The 14,351-nt window shown below is 35.0% G+C and overlaps 1 pseudogene; it reads right to left on the reverse strand.

Moving 5' to 3' along the window:
• Nucleotides 1–4,635: 4,635 nt before the first annotated feature.
• Nucleotides 4,636–8,835, reverse strand: LOC120213692 (annotated as a pseudogene).
• Between the last annotated feature and the right edge of the window lie 5,516 nt (nt 8,836–14,351).

Genomic DNA, 14,351 nt, shown 5'->3' on the forward strand with positions numbered 1-14,351 from the left:
AACTTATTTTGGCTCAATATAATAGTGTCTCGTGATCGATGCACCTCAATACCTAAAAAATAGCTGAATAGGCCCAAGTCCTTGAGCGAGAACTTTTGACTGAGCGATTGCACCACCTCTTGTATCCGAGCAGTAGATTGTCCAGTGATGACAATATCATCAACGTATACTAGTACATAGACATCATTACCATGATTTCTACTGACAAATAAGGAAGAGTCTGCATGAGATGAGCTAAATCCCATTTCCACAAGGCTGGCTTTAAGCTTAGTGTGCCAGTTACGGGGTACTTTTCGAAGGCCATAAAGAGCCTTTTGTAACTTACAGACGAGAGGAGAACCATCTGCAGCCACTTACTCGAAGTCTGGCGGTTACTTTATAAAAACATCTTCGCCTAAGTCCCCGTTAAGGAACGCGTTGTTGATGTCCACATGCCTCAATTTCCATCCGTTTGTCACAGCCAGAGTTAACACAACATTGAAGGTGGGAAATTTTACAACTGGGCTAAAGGTGTCAGTGAAATCACACCCTGGCACCTAGGAGTAGCCTTTCGCAACTAACCTGGCTTTATATCGATGAACGGTGCCATCCGAATTCCATTTGAGTTTTAATAGCCATTTGCAGCCTACGGGTGTACAACCTGCTGGTAGTTTCACTAACGACCATGTGTTGTTTCTCTGAAGTGCCTCTATCTCGTCTCGAACTGCCTCACTCCAGTTGTCAGATTGTAGCGCCTCATGAATTGAGGCAAATATATTGTTCTCAAAATAAGCGGAGTAAGACTAGGGTTTGAACACCTCGCACTTGCTGCGAGTCAGCATTGGATAGTGGTTTCGTCTCATTAAGTCTATATCACCAGCCTCATTCGAGGCATTATGACGTGTAGTTGCTCCTGCATTAGCATGCACGTCTGAGTCAGCTACATTGGGACATGTATTAGGGGTGGAGGTCGTGGTTGTATCCAAGGCAGCATTAACCTCATTGGTTGACTCTAACGGGGTTGTAGCTTCAGCAACAACCTCGGTTTATTGTGCTTAATCTAAAACGACTTCTTTAGCCACACCATCTTCATCACGAGCAGTACAAGCCACATTATGACATATTTTCATATTAGTAACAACTGGAATATTTTGTGTTGTGCTGAGAGTTTATTTCCTCTTTACCTGCAAATGGAAATACCATTTCATTAAACACCACGTGTCACGAAATATAAACCCTTCCATCACCTGCAAGGCATTGGTAACCCTTATATCGAGGACTAAACCCCAAGTATATGTAGGGTTGTGAGCGAAATGACAGCTTATAGTTTTGGAATGGCCTTAGGTGAGGAAAGCACTGGCACCCGAAGACTTTTAGAGTAGTATATTCGGGTTTCTTGCTGAACAACTTTTCAAATGGTGATAGCCCTTCAATCACCTTGGTTGGTAGCCGATTAATGAGGTGCAAAGATGTTGTCATAGCAAGCACTATGTGAGGATGTTTGCGCTCGACAACATTGTTCTGCTCCGATGTATGGGGGCAGGACAGTCGATGCACTATGTCTGCTTGGGCTAGCATCATAGAGAAGGGGCGATATTCTCCTTCCTATTCTGTTTGAACTGCCTTAATCGATCCACCAAACTGATTCAATACAAGCTTGTGGAAAAGCTGGAAAGCAAATAAGGCTTGAGCCTTGTCTTTTAGAAAGTATACCCATGTAAACCGAGTATACGCATCTACAAACGAGATGTAGTATCGAAACCTGTTAGATGCAATGTGTGAGGGTCCCCACAAATCTGAGAAAATAAGTTCAAATAGACCTTTATACAGAGTTTTAGAGGAATCAAAAAGAAGCTTGTGGCTTTTGCCATAAGGCAAGCCACACACGTTTTATTAATCTCATAATCAAGCTTTACATTGACTTCTTTAGCTACTTTATCTAAAGCATATTGAGTTGGATGTCCTAGGCGTCGGTGCCATAGTTCGGACTGGACTCGAGTAACATCTGCAGTCACGACATGAGAAGCAGCACCAGGTTCTACTCTATGTGAACAACCAAATGCAAAGGTGTACAGCCCATCCTTTTATTCACCTTGCAGCAGACCATTCCTAGTTGATTCATCTCGAATATTACATTTGCTAGCATGAAACTCAACATAAATTGCATTATCCCTAGCAAGCTTGGAGACCGAAAGTAAATTTTGTGTTATACGGGGCACATGCAGTAAGTCATTCAAAAATAAAGATCTTGAAGGGTCCATAACCAAATTACCAATATTGTGAATGTCAAGGGAAACCCCATTTCCCATAGTTAATTTACCTGGGCCTCTAAACTCAGTGGAGCTTAGAATGTTGTTAATGTCAGGGGTATCGTGGTGAGTTGCACCCGAATCCACTACCCAGAGATCGGCTGGTTTATAAGCTACATTGACCTGTGGTGTTCGTGCTCTTGTTTGACCGACCATTGTAGCAGTCACACCCCGAACTGGATGTTTCAGCAGCTGAGTAATAGACATTGGCAGATTAATTTTTGTGAGGTCGAGACTCAGCGGTAACGTACATGAAATCTTCATTGAACTGATGCCAACAGCGGTCAATGAGGTGACCAAGCTTGCCGCACAGTTGGCATTGCACTCTGGTTCTTCCTCGGCCACAACCAGCAGACTGATTGTCTGAGGACAGTTGAGAGTTTTTTGGAACCACGACTGTCATTAGAGAATTTCACCTCATGCTGACCAACATTGGTACTCATAGGTAATGAGTCCAAAGACTCATCAAAATCAGCTAGCTGGGCTTCAGCATCGAGAAACATTGTATGCATGTAGATCCTCCAGCGAGAGGGTTTCTTTCAACGTAGTGATAATCGCCATGAACGGTTGATACTCCCTGGGTAATCCTTTCAGCACACTAGCTATATGACTAACATGTGATACGACACTTCCACAAGAGGCGAGTGAATCACAAACCTCCGTAACTATGGTAAGATAGGTCCTCATAGTATCATTCCTTTTTTTTAACGATTGCAACTTACAGTGCAATCCCATGGCAAAAGTAGTAGATATGCTGCCAAACAACTGTTGTACCGTGATCTATACTGCGGCAGCCAAATCCGCTCCAACGAATTGTGGTAGAAGGTGAGGACTGATGGTGGGAAGAAGCCATGACGCAAACACATTGTCCTGTGCCACGAATTCTTCAAAGGCATCATTGACAGTCGGTTCGCCATTGTTGTCAAGAACTGTCTCCGGTGGTGGTTTCAAGGCAACGGTCAATAACCGTTTGAGACGGTGGCTTCAAACCGTGAGTAAGATCTGTTGTTTCCATAGTAGAAAATTCATTTCATCGAGGATATGCTTACTTTCTTATGTGCAAAACTCTTGGACGACTCCATGGCCATTGTCGAGAGTGCGCAACAGCGAAAGCTTACCAATGATCCCTAGAATACTCGCCGAAAGATACCATATTGGAAAGTGAGTGTAAATGAGAATATACATAGGAAATTAACTTGCATTTGCATACACTACTAGAAAAAACCCCTTTAATGACGCGCATTGCGCGTCATCTATGGGTGCATATGACACACAAATGCCTGTCGTTGAAGCCACCGACATGAATTTTTGATGACGCGCAATTGTGTGTCATAAATCTATGACACACATTTATGACACGCATTTATGACGCGCATTTATGATACTCATTACGTGTCATTGAAGCCCCCGTCATAAATGAATATGACACACATTTGTGTGTAATAAATTTATGACACGCATGTATGACTTACATTGCGTGTCATTGAAGCCCCCGTCATAAATGAAGATGACACACATTTGTATGACTTACATTCATGTGTCGTGATTGTATTTCGTAAATTGTATATATATATATATATATTGTTGATTGACAAATAATCAAATTAAATCATATTTAATGCCTCATAATACTAAATATATATATCATATTATATATAAGCAATCCATTTGTATACAATATATTCACACTAGGGTTGTAAATGAAACGAGACAGATCGCGAGCTACTCGATATCGACTCGATCAAGGCTCGATAAATACTCGGATTGAATGGACTCGACTCGAGCTCTAGCTCGACTCAAGTTCTTAACGAGCTGAAATGAGCTACTTGATATTCGACTCGAAAAGCTCGTGAGCAGCTCGAAAACATAATATATTAAGATTTTATTTTTTAAAAAATAAATTGTTAATAATATTAACATTTATGTATTGATTTTTTTAAATACAGTAAGATTTTCAGGTATTTAAGGTCAGGTTTGAGTTTGAGTTTAAGGTTTCAATCGAGTTAAGTTTAAGATTTTTTTCTTCATTTCGAGCATTTTTTAGCTGCTCACGAGCTTCAATTCAGGATTTCAAGTTCGAGTCGAGTTTGAAAATTTTAAGCTCGCGAGTTTTCGAGTCGAGCTTCATTTAAGAGTTTTCGAGTCGAGTCGAGCTCATCACTACTCGAGCTCGACTCGGCTCGTTTACACCCCTAATTCACACTACAAACAGTTTACAATAAACTATTAGTCAAAGAAAACAAAGAAAATATGACATTGAGAAAGAACATATAACAATTATTATAAGTTAATAAACAAACACTAAAAGTTACAAATCTCTTTAAAAGAATTCAACAATAGTCCTAGTTCACATAAAATTAGTTACTCCTCCCTGCTCGGATTAGCCATGAGCTGTACTATCTATGTTGCACAAAGAAGAATTGAAACCAAAGCCTATGACTCTCCACCAAATGCATCTAATGTCTAGGTAAGTAGCACTGACTTTACCTTGCAGCAGATGCATCGCCATCACTCAACTGTTCGTGCTAGTTGCCCTCCTCTTCACCCCTCATAGTTCGTAGCACATATTGTTTGGTTTTGTGCCATTGATTATTGAAGGCGTCATCAGCTGAACGCTTAGGAAAGGCTCTTTTCTGATCAGAAGCTTGGTCATTGTCAAGGAGATGGAATTTACCATCAGGAGCAGCAGTTGTAGTTGGCTGTTGACTGTGTCCCTTGTCTTTGAATTTCTTGACCTACCAAAATGTCAAATAATTAAAAGGAATGTCAGAAGATCTGCATTCCAAACTTTATGGTATAAACTAAGTTCCTACATGTTTGTAAATAATATGTTACTTGAGATCAGTGCGAGTTCTAGAAATGAATATAAGTTCGGCACGGGTATATTCAATTTATTTTATAAGTTTCTTCATATAATCCCACACACATCTAATATGTGATGGTAGTGGATGCATTAAGAAAATGAAGAAACCGAACAACTATTATCATAGTTTATTGTAAAATTAAGCAATTGAAATTTACATGTCCTAATCCAACAAAAAGAAGGGAGACAAGATTGTTACGTTCTAAGTAAGAGAAGATTCATAGTATGGAGATTTTAAGGTCAGTTTACAGGAGTATCATTAAGATCCCTTACATGCATTCCAGTTACGGACTTCAGGACTCCCCATATAACTTGCTTCTTAACTCGAGAGATCAGTCTCCTCCATGTTCCGATGAACTCGACTTGGTGAAATGTATCCATCAGCAACTTGAGATCACTTACAACAAATTTGGACCCTTCGTACGTTATTGATAGCTCAACCTAATGCAGAACAACAGAAATATAAGACAATAAAAACCAAATAATGGCAATACAAAACATGAGACAACCAATTAAATTAGTTGAACCACCTGACTTATCTTGATACTGCGAAATTCAATCAGTTTCGGAGGCCTAGGCTTTTTCTCTTCAATGGGTTGACCAGCTTTAGCATATCGTGTGTCTTCAAGTAGGTCCGTTTTCGAAGATTGAGCTTGCATGAGAAGTTCGGTAGCTATGGACTCTGCAACAGCGTCTTCCATTCTGTCGAAAGAAGATGTTCTCCTCAAGTGGGTTCCAGGTTTTTGGTCTGACAATTTTGATGCATGTAAGTGGGTTTTAGAAAGAGCTTATGCATTAGAAATATAAAGATCCAAAGCCTCTATAGAACCTAGTGACTTAAACAAATCAATAAGTTTCAGCGTTAATACAAGTTACCAGAACATAAGGATGCTTACTTTGTTAGAATTAGTTGGCAGATCAGTAATTGAAGGTCTTGATTTGTGTGATCCCTCAGATTCTAGAGTATGCAGTAACAAACAGAAAGGTTGTTGATGTACCATAAAGTTGGCTAAAGATCTAATGAAACATTCTAGAGTATGCCCTATTCTCCTGGTCTCGTCTATCGGCAACCTGCAGCAGTGTTTCAAACTCAATTACATTCACAGGTGAAATCAACTGGAAGTGCGAGGTGGAAAGCATTAAATATTTATTCAGAGAAAGAATAGATTAATGACAACCTTCTTTCTTGCAGCTGCAAGCTCTTTCTTTATTCCACCTGAGTAGAAGAAAACATGATATAAGATGAAGGTCATCCCGAATCTACTCAAAAGTATATAATTGAAGGACATTGATGAAGTAGAAGTAAGAATTATAGCAGAAACTAATTAAGTGATATAACATCAAGTTTCGTACTTAGGTTACAATCGTATGCAACTTTACCAGGTGACATAACATGGCACTCCATTAATCAAAAACGAAAACTTAGCAAGTCATTCTAAACCTCAAAACAGTAAAACAGAGAAAAAAAATGGAAAAGGGAATGAGGGAGCATGGTAGGAGTTTCATAGTTGTTTCACTTGAGACAAGATTTTACAGACCATCATTAGGCTCTAATTTCGATGCCTTTTTAAAGCTCTCGACTGCAGCATCAATTTCATTTAGTGCCATATGTGCCTGACATCAGTTAAATACAAAAGCAATTGAAGTAAAAAAAAATCCCGGATAAAAGTAAAACTAGTCATTTAATAGTTTAAACAACATGCATTCCAGTTAAAACAAGAGCATGCAGTTTATTTTGTTATTAACACACAAGGTTTTTCCCTAAAATCAATTAGCAAAATAAGAAACGACAATATTAGTTATGCTTCAAAAAGCACCGACAGTAGCCAGTAAAAAAATCAAAGGTACAAATTAAATTAGAAACATGACCAGCGAAAAGAAATGGAAAAGAGAATAGACCAGGCAAAGTACGCGGTGCCAAGGAAGCAATAAACATGGTTTTGAATGTGTACAAATACTAAGCACTGACCTGGCCTTGGCGAAAGAAAGCTTTCACATTATCTTCTCCATCACGAATTGCAAAGTCAGTATCCAACAATGCTCCTTTTAGATCACCCAGTTTCAACTTGCAAGCCTAAAGTAGACAACACAGACAGCAGTCATATGAAAAGAAACAAACATCAATAACCGGAAAAGGAATATAAGTGATTACAGATACTAACATAGAGGAACTTCCTATCATAACATGCTTTACTTAATGAATGAAGAACTAAAAATGAGAGAAAGATTGGAATGATCTTGCCATGCTAGATGCCTAAACCTTTGACTTATTGATGATCTAATAATTTCAAGGAAATAAAAAATCTTACAGAACTATTTGTAAATATCTGAGACTTGGTCTTCCGCAAAGATGAGCTCTTCTCTGTGTGATGACAAATTAGAAAGGAAGCAAAAAGGTCAGCAGAATAACTAGAGGATTAATGGCAATAAAATCATGATCATCAAGCAACTAAATTATGCACCTTGATCAATGGCCTCCAGGTCCCAACAAACATCCAAATAGAGCAAAGCCTTCCGATATTTCCTAAGAGCAATCTTATAGTCTTGTTTCTGTAAGAGGGAACAACTAGGAATATCTACTAACACTGTAGCAGTAAATCAAATTCCAAAGAAAAGTATTAAAGCTATCGGTACTCGACAATCTAATGTATGGTAGAAAATGTGCCATCATTATACAGCCATAACACAGAGAGTAGAAGGCAAACTCATTCATAATAATGTAAAATGTGTAATATACAAAAAAGGGAAATTAAGCAAATTATATGAAATACCTTGTATTGCTCATTTCCAAAAGCTTTAATAGAGTCAACTGCCATCATCCACCAAGTAATGTCATTCGTTTTTTTGTCAAGGTCAGCTGGCCAGTCGGGATAAATATCACCATCCTTAAAAAAATTAGATACTCCATCATCTGCCCCCTCAGGAATTTCTCTACAATCTTCAATTATAACATCTTGAGTGGGATAATCACCATCCTCAGTAGCAACATGCTCAATAGATCGAACAACACCCATTCCTTTTAAAACCTTCCCTAAAACCATATGTTTCCCATCGAGATGAGATGTTCGAGTAGTTGTAATGAAGAATTGAGACCCATTGGTGTTAGGCCCCATATTAGCCATGGATAACATTCCTTTTTCTTTCATGTTTTAACTCAAAGTTTTCATCTTCAAATTTTAGGCCATAAATGGATTCTCCCCCTGTTCCGTCACCAACTAAAATATCCCCACCTTGTATCATAAAACCTTGGATAATACGATGAAAGCACACACCCTGTAAATAATGCGAGACGTGAAATCGAGAAAGCGAAGAAGTAATTAGGGTTTTGGCTGCTGAAGCTGAATGCCAAAGCAAAATAAAAAAAAATGCATGCGTGAGTGAATGGCGAACGAGGAAGGGTTTAATTCGCGTGAGATCACTAGAAACACACTTTGTTTCTCATGTTGCAATAGAGAAAGAGTTTAACATACAAATTCGTAAAACTAGAAACTCAAATTGAACGGTGGAATAGAGAACGAGGAATACCTGTGGAAACCTTGAATTTTGACTGATCCCTTCGTTTGCGTTGTAATCAAAGATAAAATTATGGGGGGAAATGAAAAGATGAATTTTAGAAGCGGGAAAGCATGCGTACGTGATGAAAATTACGGATAAATTAAAAGACGACTTTGAGAGATGACACACAATGAAAAGTGTACTCCGTGTGTTTGTTAAATTTTTTGGATTATGACTATTAAATATGACACACATTATTGTAAGTCATAAATCGTTCAGATTTTAAAAATCATGACATTTTTTTATGACACACATGTTTTGCAAGTCATAAATTAGCGTGTGTCATCGTTCGTGTGTCATTAAAAGTATATTTTCTTGTAGTGATATCAGCTCCATTAACCATCTAACAAACTAACCACCTTGGCATAACCAACCTAACAAACTAACTGCCTCCTCATGCACACGTGCAACATTGACAGTAATCTAACACTCCATGTTTTCCTGGTCGCTCAACGACGAAGCAGCCATAGATAAGGCAGCAGGGAAAACTTTTGACAGTGGAGAGGATGACTCTAAAGCAGTAATTTTACTACTGGCTCCAGGAGCACTAACTTCAGCTATGTTCTGCTTCTTAACACTAGAAGTTTCTTTAACATCCTCGATGAAATAATCGCTCGAACCCTATCAGTAACATCATCTCTAACTTTATTACAAGGGTTTACACCTTTACTTGGAAGACGAGATAAATGATGCTTTGACCTACTGATTCCACCATTCAAAACCCTAAGACAAAATTTGCATCTAACTTTGTTTCCATCTAATTTCTCAGCATATTCCCAACACACTTCTTTTTCCCGAACCACTGACAGAAAATTAAGAGTACATAGTAACCGTAAGTTTCTCCGACTTTTATGACTACAAAATGAATCCACAATCTGAATTAGCCAGGCCTTAATACTTATGTCCATCTCCAATTACCTAAATGAAAACTCATTCTATAGCTATGCCTTTTGGGATCTTACGGTTTGTTCACTTAGGTATTACTATCGATATGATCGTTGCTGACGGACCCGAATCCGGATGATCCATTGGTGCCGGAGATTGCACACATGTACAAGACAGACAGGAACAAGTACGAGACAACTACAAGGAGCTGGACCCAGAAGTATGCCATGGGCTAAAGGAAAGTGGTGAATTTCTGACCAAAACCTTCTTATATCTTCTTACTTCTCCACTCGCACCGCGCAGCTAAAATATATAAACTAGAAAGCACACTTTGATGAAGGAAAGAGGTCAAAGACATGGGCATTAATGGCCACGGCCCTGTCTGTTGAACCCCCCAAACGACGCTTTCCATCGTATCCGTCTCCACAGCATCACAGGGGCCGCATGGAGGTCAAATTATATTTAAAAATATTTAGTTTTTACTTAAAATAAATATTTGATTTTTTAACTAACATCAATATGAATTAAACGAAAACCATCCGTTTCAATAATGGGTATCTGATTTGCAGCACAGAAAAATTAATCAATTGATTAAATAATGTCCACTACTCGACCATTTCTCTTCTCTTGTCAAAGTTGAGCTCATATGTTTGAGTGAAGCAAAATATACGAAAGCTGCTACAGCCCACAGTCTTGCAAACTCATTTTATAAACTAAAACTAAAGGAGAATAGTTGATTATATATGGCTCTTCACATCTTTAGATTCGACGTTAAAAAAATCAAATTGAGCTCACTTTTAATCACGATTTCGTCAGTTTCAGCCAGTAAATTATAAATTTCAAAATATTAAAACAACACTAGAGTGTAGTCATTCTTTAATAACAATATTTTTTTAGCTAAATGCTCATAATTTTGGATTCTGTTAGTATAACGTTTACAAGTTTGAGTGTTATTATTATTATTATTATTATGAGCATAAATTATACGCTTTATCAATTTTATCTTTTTTTTATTTCTGTTTTAGTCATTAAAATTTTTAATTTAATCACTTAAGTTTAAAATTATGTCATTTTTTTATCACTAGACCATTGAATAATAATCGATGTGTTGACACACCAAAATAACATGGTTTTAGATTCTTAAAAAATTATTTTAATTTTTAACTCTTTTTTCTCATTCTTTCTCCCTTTATTGAACTATCCAAATTTCAACCATTGTACCGATTGTTGCTTCAGCCACTGTTAAATGTCTTCATTTGATAATGAACGTTCAAATGCTTATAACATATGATGTGCTCAAATCAAGTATCTCTAGGAATAACAATCACATCTTTAAACATTAAGGCAACTTGGTTCGTACCATAATCTTAAAGGTTTAAGTACGAAGTAAGTTTATTTTATCATATTTAGCTAACAAATATTCTTCGGCATATTGATAAAGTGTCCGTTGATATTTGTTTGCCGCAATAGTGGTCATAAGTTTATTTTAAAATGTTGTTTTCGTGTGATATTTGGTTTGAATAGTTGTGTTTGCAAAGTGTTTTATTAATTGTTAAGAAAAATTTTAAATAGATATTATCGTATAATCATCACATATTATTAAAAAAGAATATGGTGAACATTGTTATTAGGGGCAGACATATAATTTTATGAGATGAAAGGTGAATTTTTAAAATTTTAGAATGAGATGAAGTTATAAAATTTCAATAGACAAAAACATATTATCAATTGAAAATATAAATAAAATATCTAAAATATATACTAATTTAAAATTTGCAAAGAATGAATGTTATCACCATCCTTCAATCCATCCCGATTGTTATATTGTTGGTATCTGAGCCGCATATGTTCTACAGTCGCAGGTCACTCGAGCACTCGAGAAAAACGAATTGTTGCTTGAAGAGCACCTCGATATTAGATAATGATGTTTCTTCTACAGTGGAAACTGAAACTAAAATAATTATAGAATATTGTAATATAATTTAACAAAGTTCTGGAATAGTGAAGGTGAAGTGGAAGAGGGGTTGAAATGGTAAATAAAAGTTTAGGGTTTGGGATGGTGATGGGGAAGGTAAGTAAGGTCAGGGAGTTGTGGGGGTTTGGATTAGGGTATAATAATTTTAATTTTATTTTAATTCTTACTTAACACATATATTAATAAAACAAGTGCAACATCACACGTTTTATGATATAACGGTGAAAACAACTTAATAGTGATTAAATTAATTTTTTAATTAATAATTAAAATAAGAATGAGAGTAAAATTAATTTTTAAAATTTACAATTTACGCTTTTTTTAATTGAACTAAGTATATTTTGTTTCCTAACATGTATATGTTCTTTTTTTCAACTTCAAATCAAAATTTATTTTAACGCGAAGTGTCTTTATCATGTTTAACTTCGTTATTAATACAAATCAAGCGATTTTAGTGATTAAATGAATGATTGTTATTATATAAATTATAAGGTTTCAAGTTAGAACACTATGTCTACAGAAATATATAAACGTTCATTGTCAAAAGCAGAGACGGAGCCAATATTAGAAATTGATAGTGGCCGAAATATTGAACTTTTTAAGAAACATATAATGACTTATTATGTATTTAAACTTAAAATTCAAAATATCTAATTTGTCTGATATTTAAACTTACAATGACCAAAATTGTTATTAGACTAAAAAATCGGGAACATTAGATTGCCATTCTTTAGTTCGACACCTACATGATTAAATATTTAATAATTTATTATTATTTAATTTGAATATTTATGTTTACATAAAATAAAATACTATTAAATCAAAATCTATCGAGCATATATTTTTTACATGGGCCGGGGCCCTTTGTGTTCCATTAGAGCTCTGTCTCTAGTCAAAAGATTAAAAATATTTCAAACAAATAATATCTTTTAATTTTAACTTAATATCTAAATTTATTTTAACTCAAAGTATCGGTATCATGTTTAACTTTGTTATTAGTACATATCAAGCGATTTTATTGATTAAAATGATTATTATTATCCAATAAAGTTTCTGGTTCAAACATAATATTTGTAAAATTATATAAATGTTTTTTGTAAAAAGTGAAAATATTTTTATACAAATATTATCTTGTAATATTTTAAAAATTATGTTTATTAATTATATCGAAATTATTAAATCGGTTTAAAAAAACTTCGATCAGGTAATAGTTCTGAAAAAAAGGGGTAGGCCTGATTTTGAGAGGAAAAAAAATGAACCAAAGTCTAACGCAAAATGATCAAAGAAATAGGAGCAGGTGCGGCAAATGGGTCGTGGGCACGAGTGGAAGAGAACAAAGTCCCTGAAAATCTGGTTCAATAAATAACACAGAACCTAATCTCAATTTTATACATGTAGGATTCGTTCGTATAGTATAAATTTTTAGTTTTATTTAATAATACTAACTAAGTACATACACCTTGCTGACACGACTTCTCGAACTCAGAACCATAAAGAAGAACAACACTCCTTTTAACTATCGAGCTCGCTCGATAAATATTACATATTTTAAGTATTGAGATTGCTTGATGAGCACGAACCAACTTACTTCAATGTTGTTGTTCCTAGAGCTCGCGGGTTCGAGCACCTGCAGTTGTAGTTGAGTGATTGAACGCTTATTATCAAATAGTTGAGAATATTTAAAACATATACTACTTTATAATCACTCTAGTTTAATAAAAAAAATTATTCGATAATTTCAATAAAGAGATTATAGACTAAAAGAAATATACATTTTTATAAACTGTACTAATTACTATTAATACCTATCTAATATAAAAAAAACCTACATATTTAGTATATAATCCAAGTAATGCATCCGAAATGACGTGGTCAACCTGTGAGGGGAAACGTTAATGGCTTTCATGAGACCAATTTCTTATTTTAAGGAAACTGATCAAAACTTTATGAATAATATTATCTATGTAAAGCTAATCAAATTATAATATATATATTCTGCAAAGCCAATTAGAGTGTAGAGAATATATATCAGCAATGATTTAAGGTATGATTAAGACTAAATATCTTTGCTATGACTCAGCTTTTACGTACTTTTTCCCGACATGCACAACTTCATTTCTGTTTCTCTCGTCACAAAGAAACTATTTATGTTAAAGAGTGTATCAGTATTTAATTTCTAATAATGCATTTAATTAATTTAATAAATATATTCATATTATAACGTTTAACTGAAACAATGATGGACATATATTTAAATATAAAATTTCTTTAATTATCGAGAACATTTGATGGGTTTATATATATTACTATACTTATAAATAAAGGTAGGATCCATTTATATTTTATTTAAAACTTTTAGTTTTGTATATTTTAAAGATGGTTGGACGATAGAAAATAGATTATTAAGATTATTTACTTATTTTTTTCTCAAATGAATATCTTATTATTTCTTATTATTAATTTTAACCGTCTCTTTTTGTTCATCCAATAGTAATATTTAATCTAGAGGTTGAGGTTATGAGTAGTTTACATATTATAATTTTTATAAAAAAAATCAATAATTAATTTAAAACTTAAAATTTCTGAATTTCTCAAACTTTTGTTAAAAATCAATTAAGTCCTTGATTTTTTTCTTGCACCAAATAAACTCTCGAAATAAAGATTGAATCAACTAAATTCGTGGAATAATTTTTTTAATAGTTTGGTGTGATTATAATATAATATTTGCTTATAATCATTCTTAATCATTGACAACGTACACCTTATATACAGACGCACTGCTAGA

The sequence above is a fragment of the Hibiscus syriacus genome, unplaced genomic scaffold (genome assembly GCF_006381635.1).
Source record: "Hibiscus syriacus cultivar Baekdansim isolate YM2019G1 unplaced genomic scaffold, ASM638163v2 tig00110044_pilon, whole genome shotgun sequence".
Lineage (NCBI taxonomy): Eukaryota > Viridiplantae > Streptophyta > Magnoliopsida > Malvales > Malvaceae > Hibiscus > Hibiscus syriacus.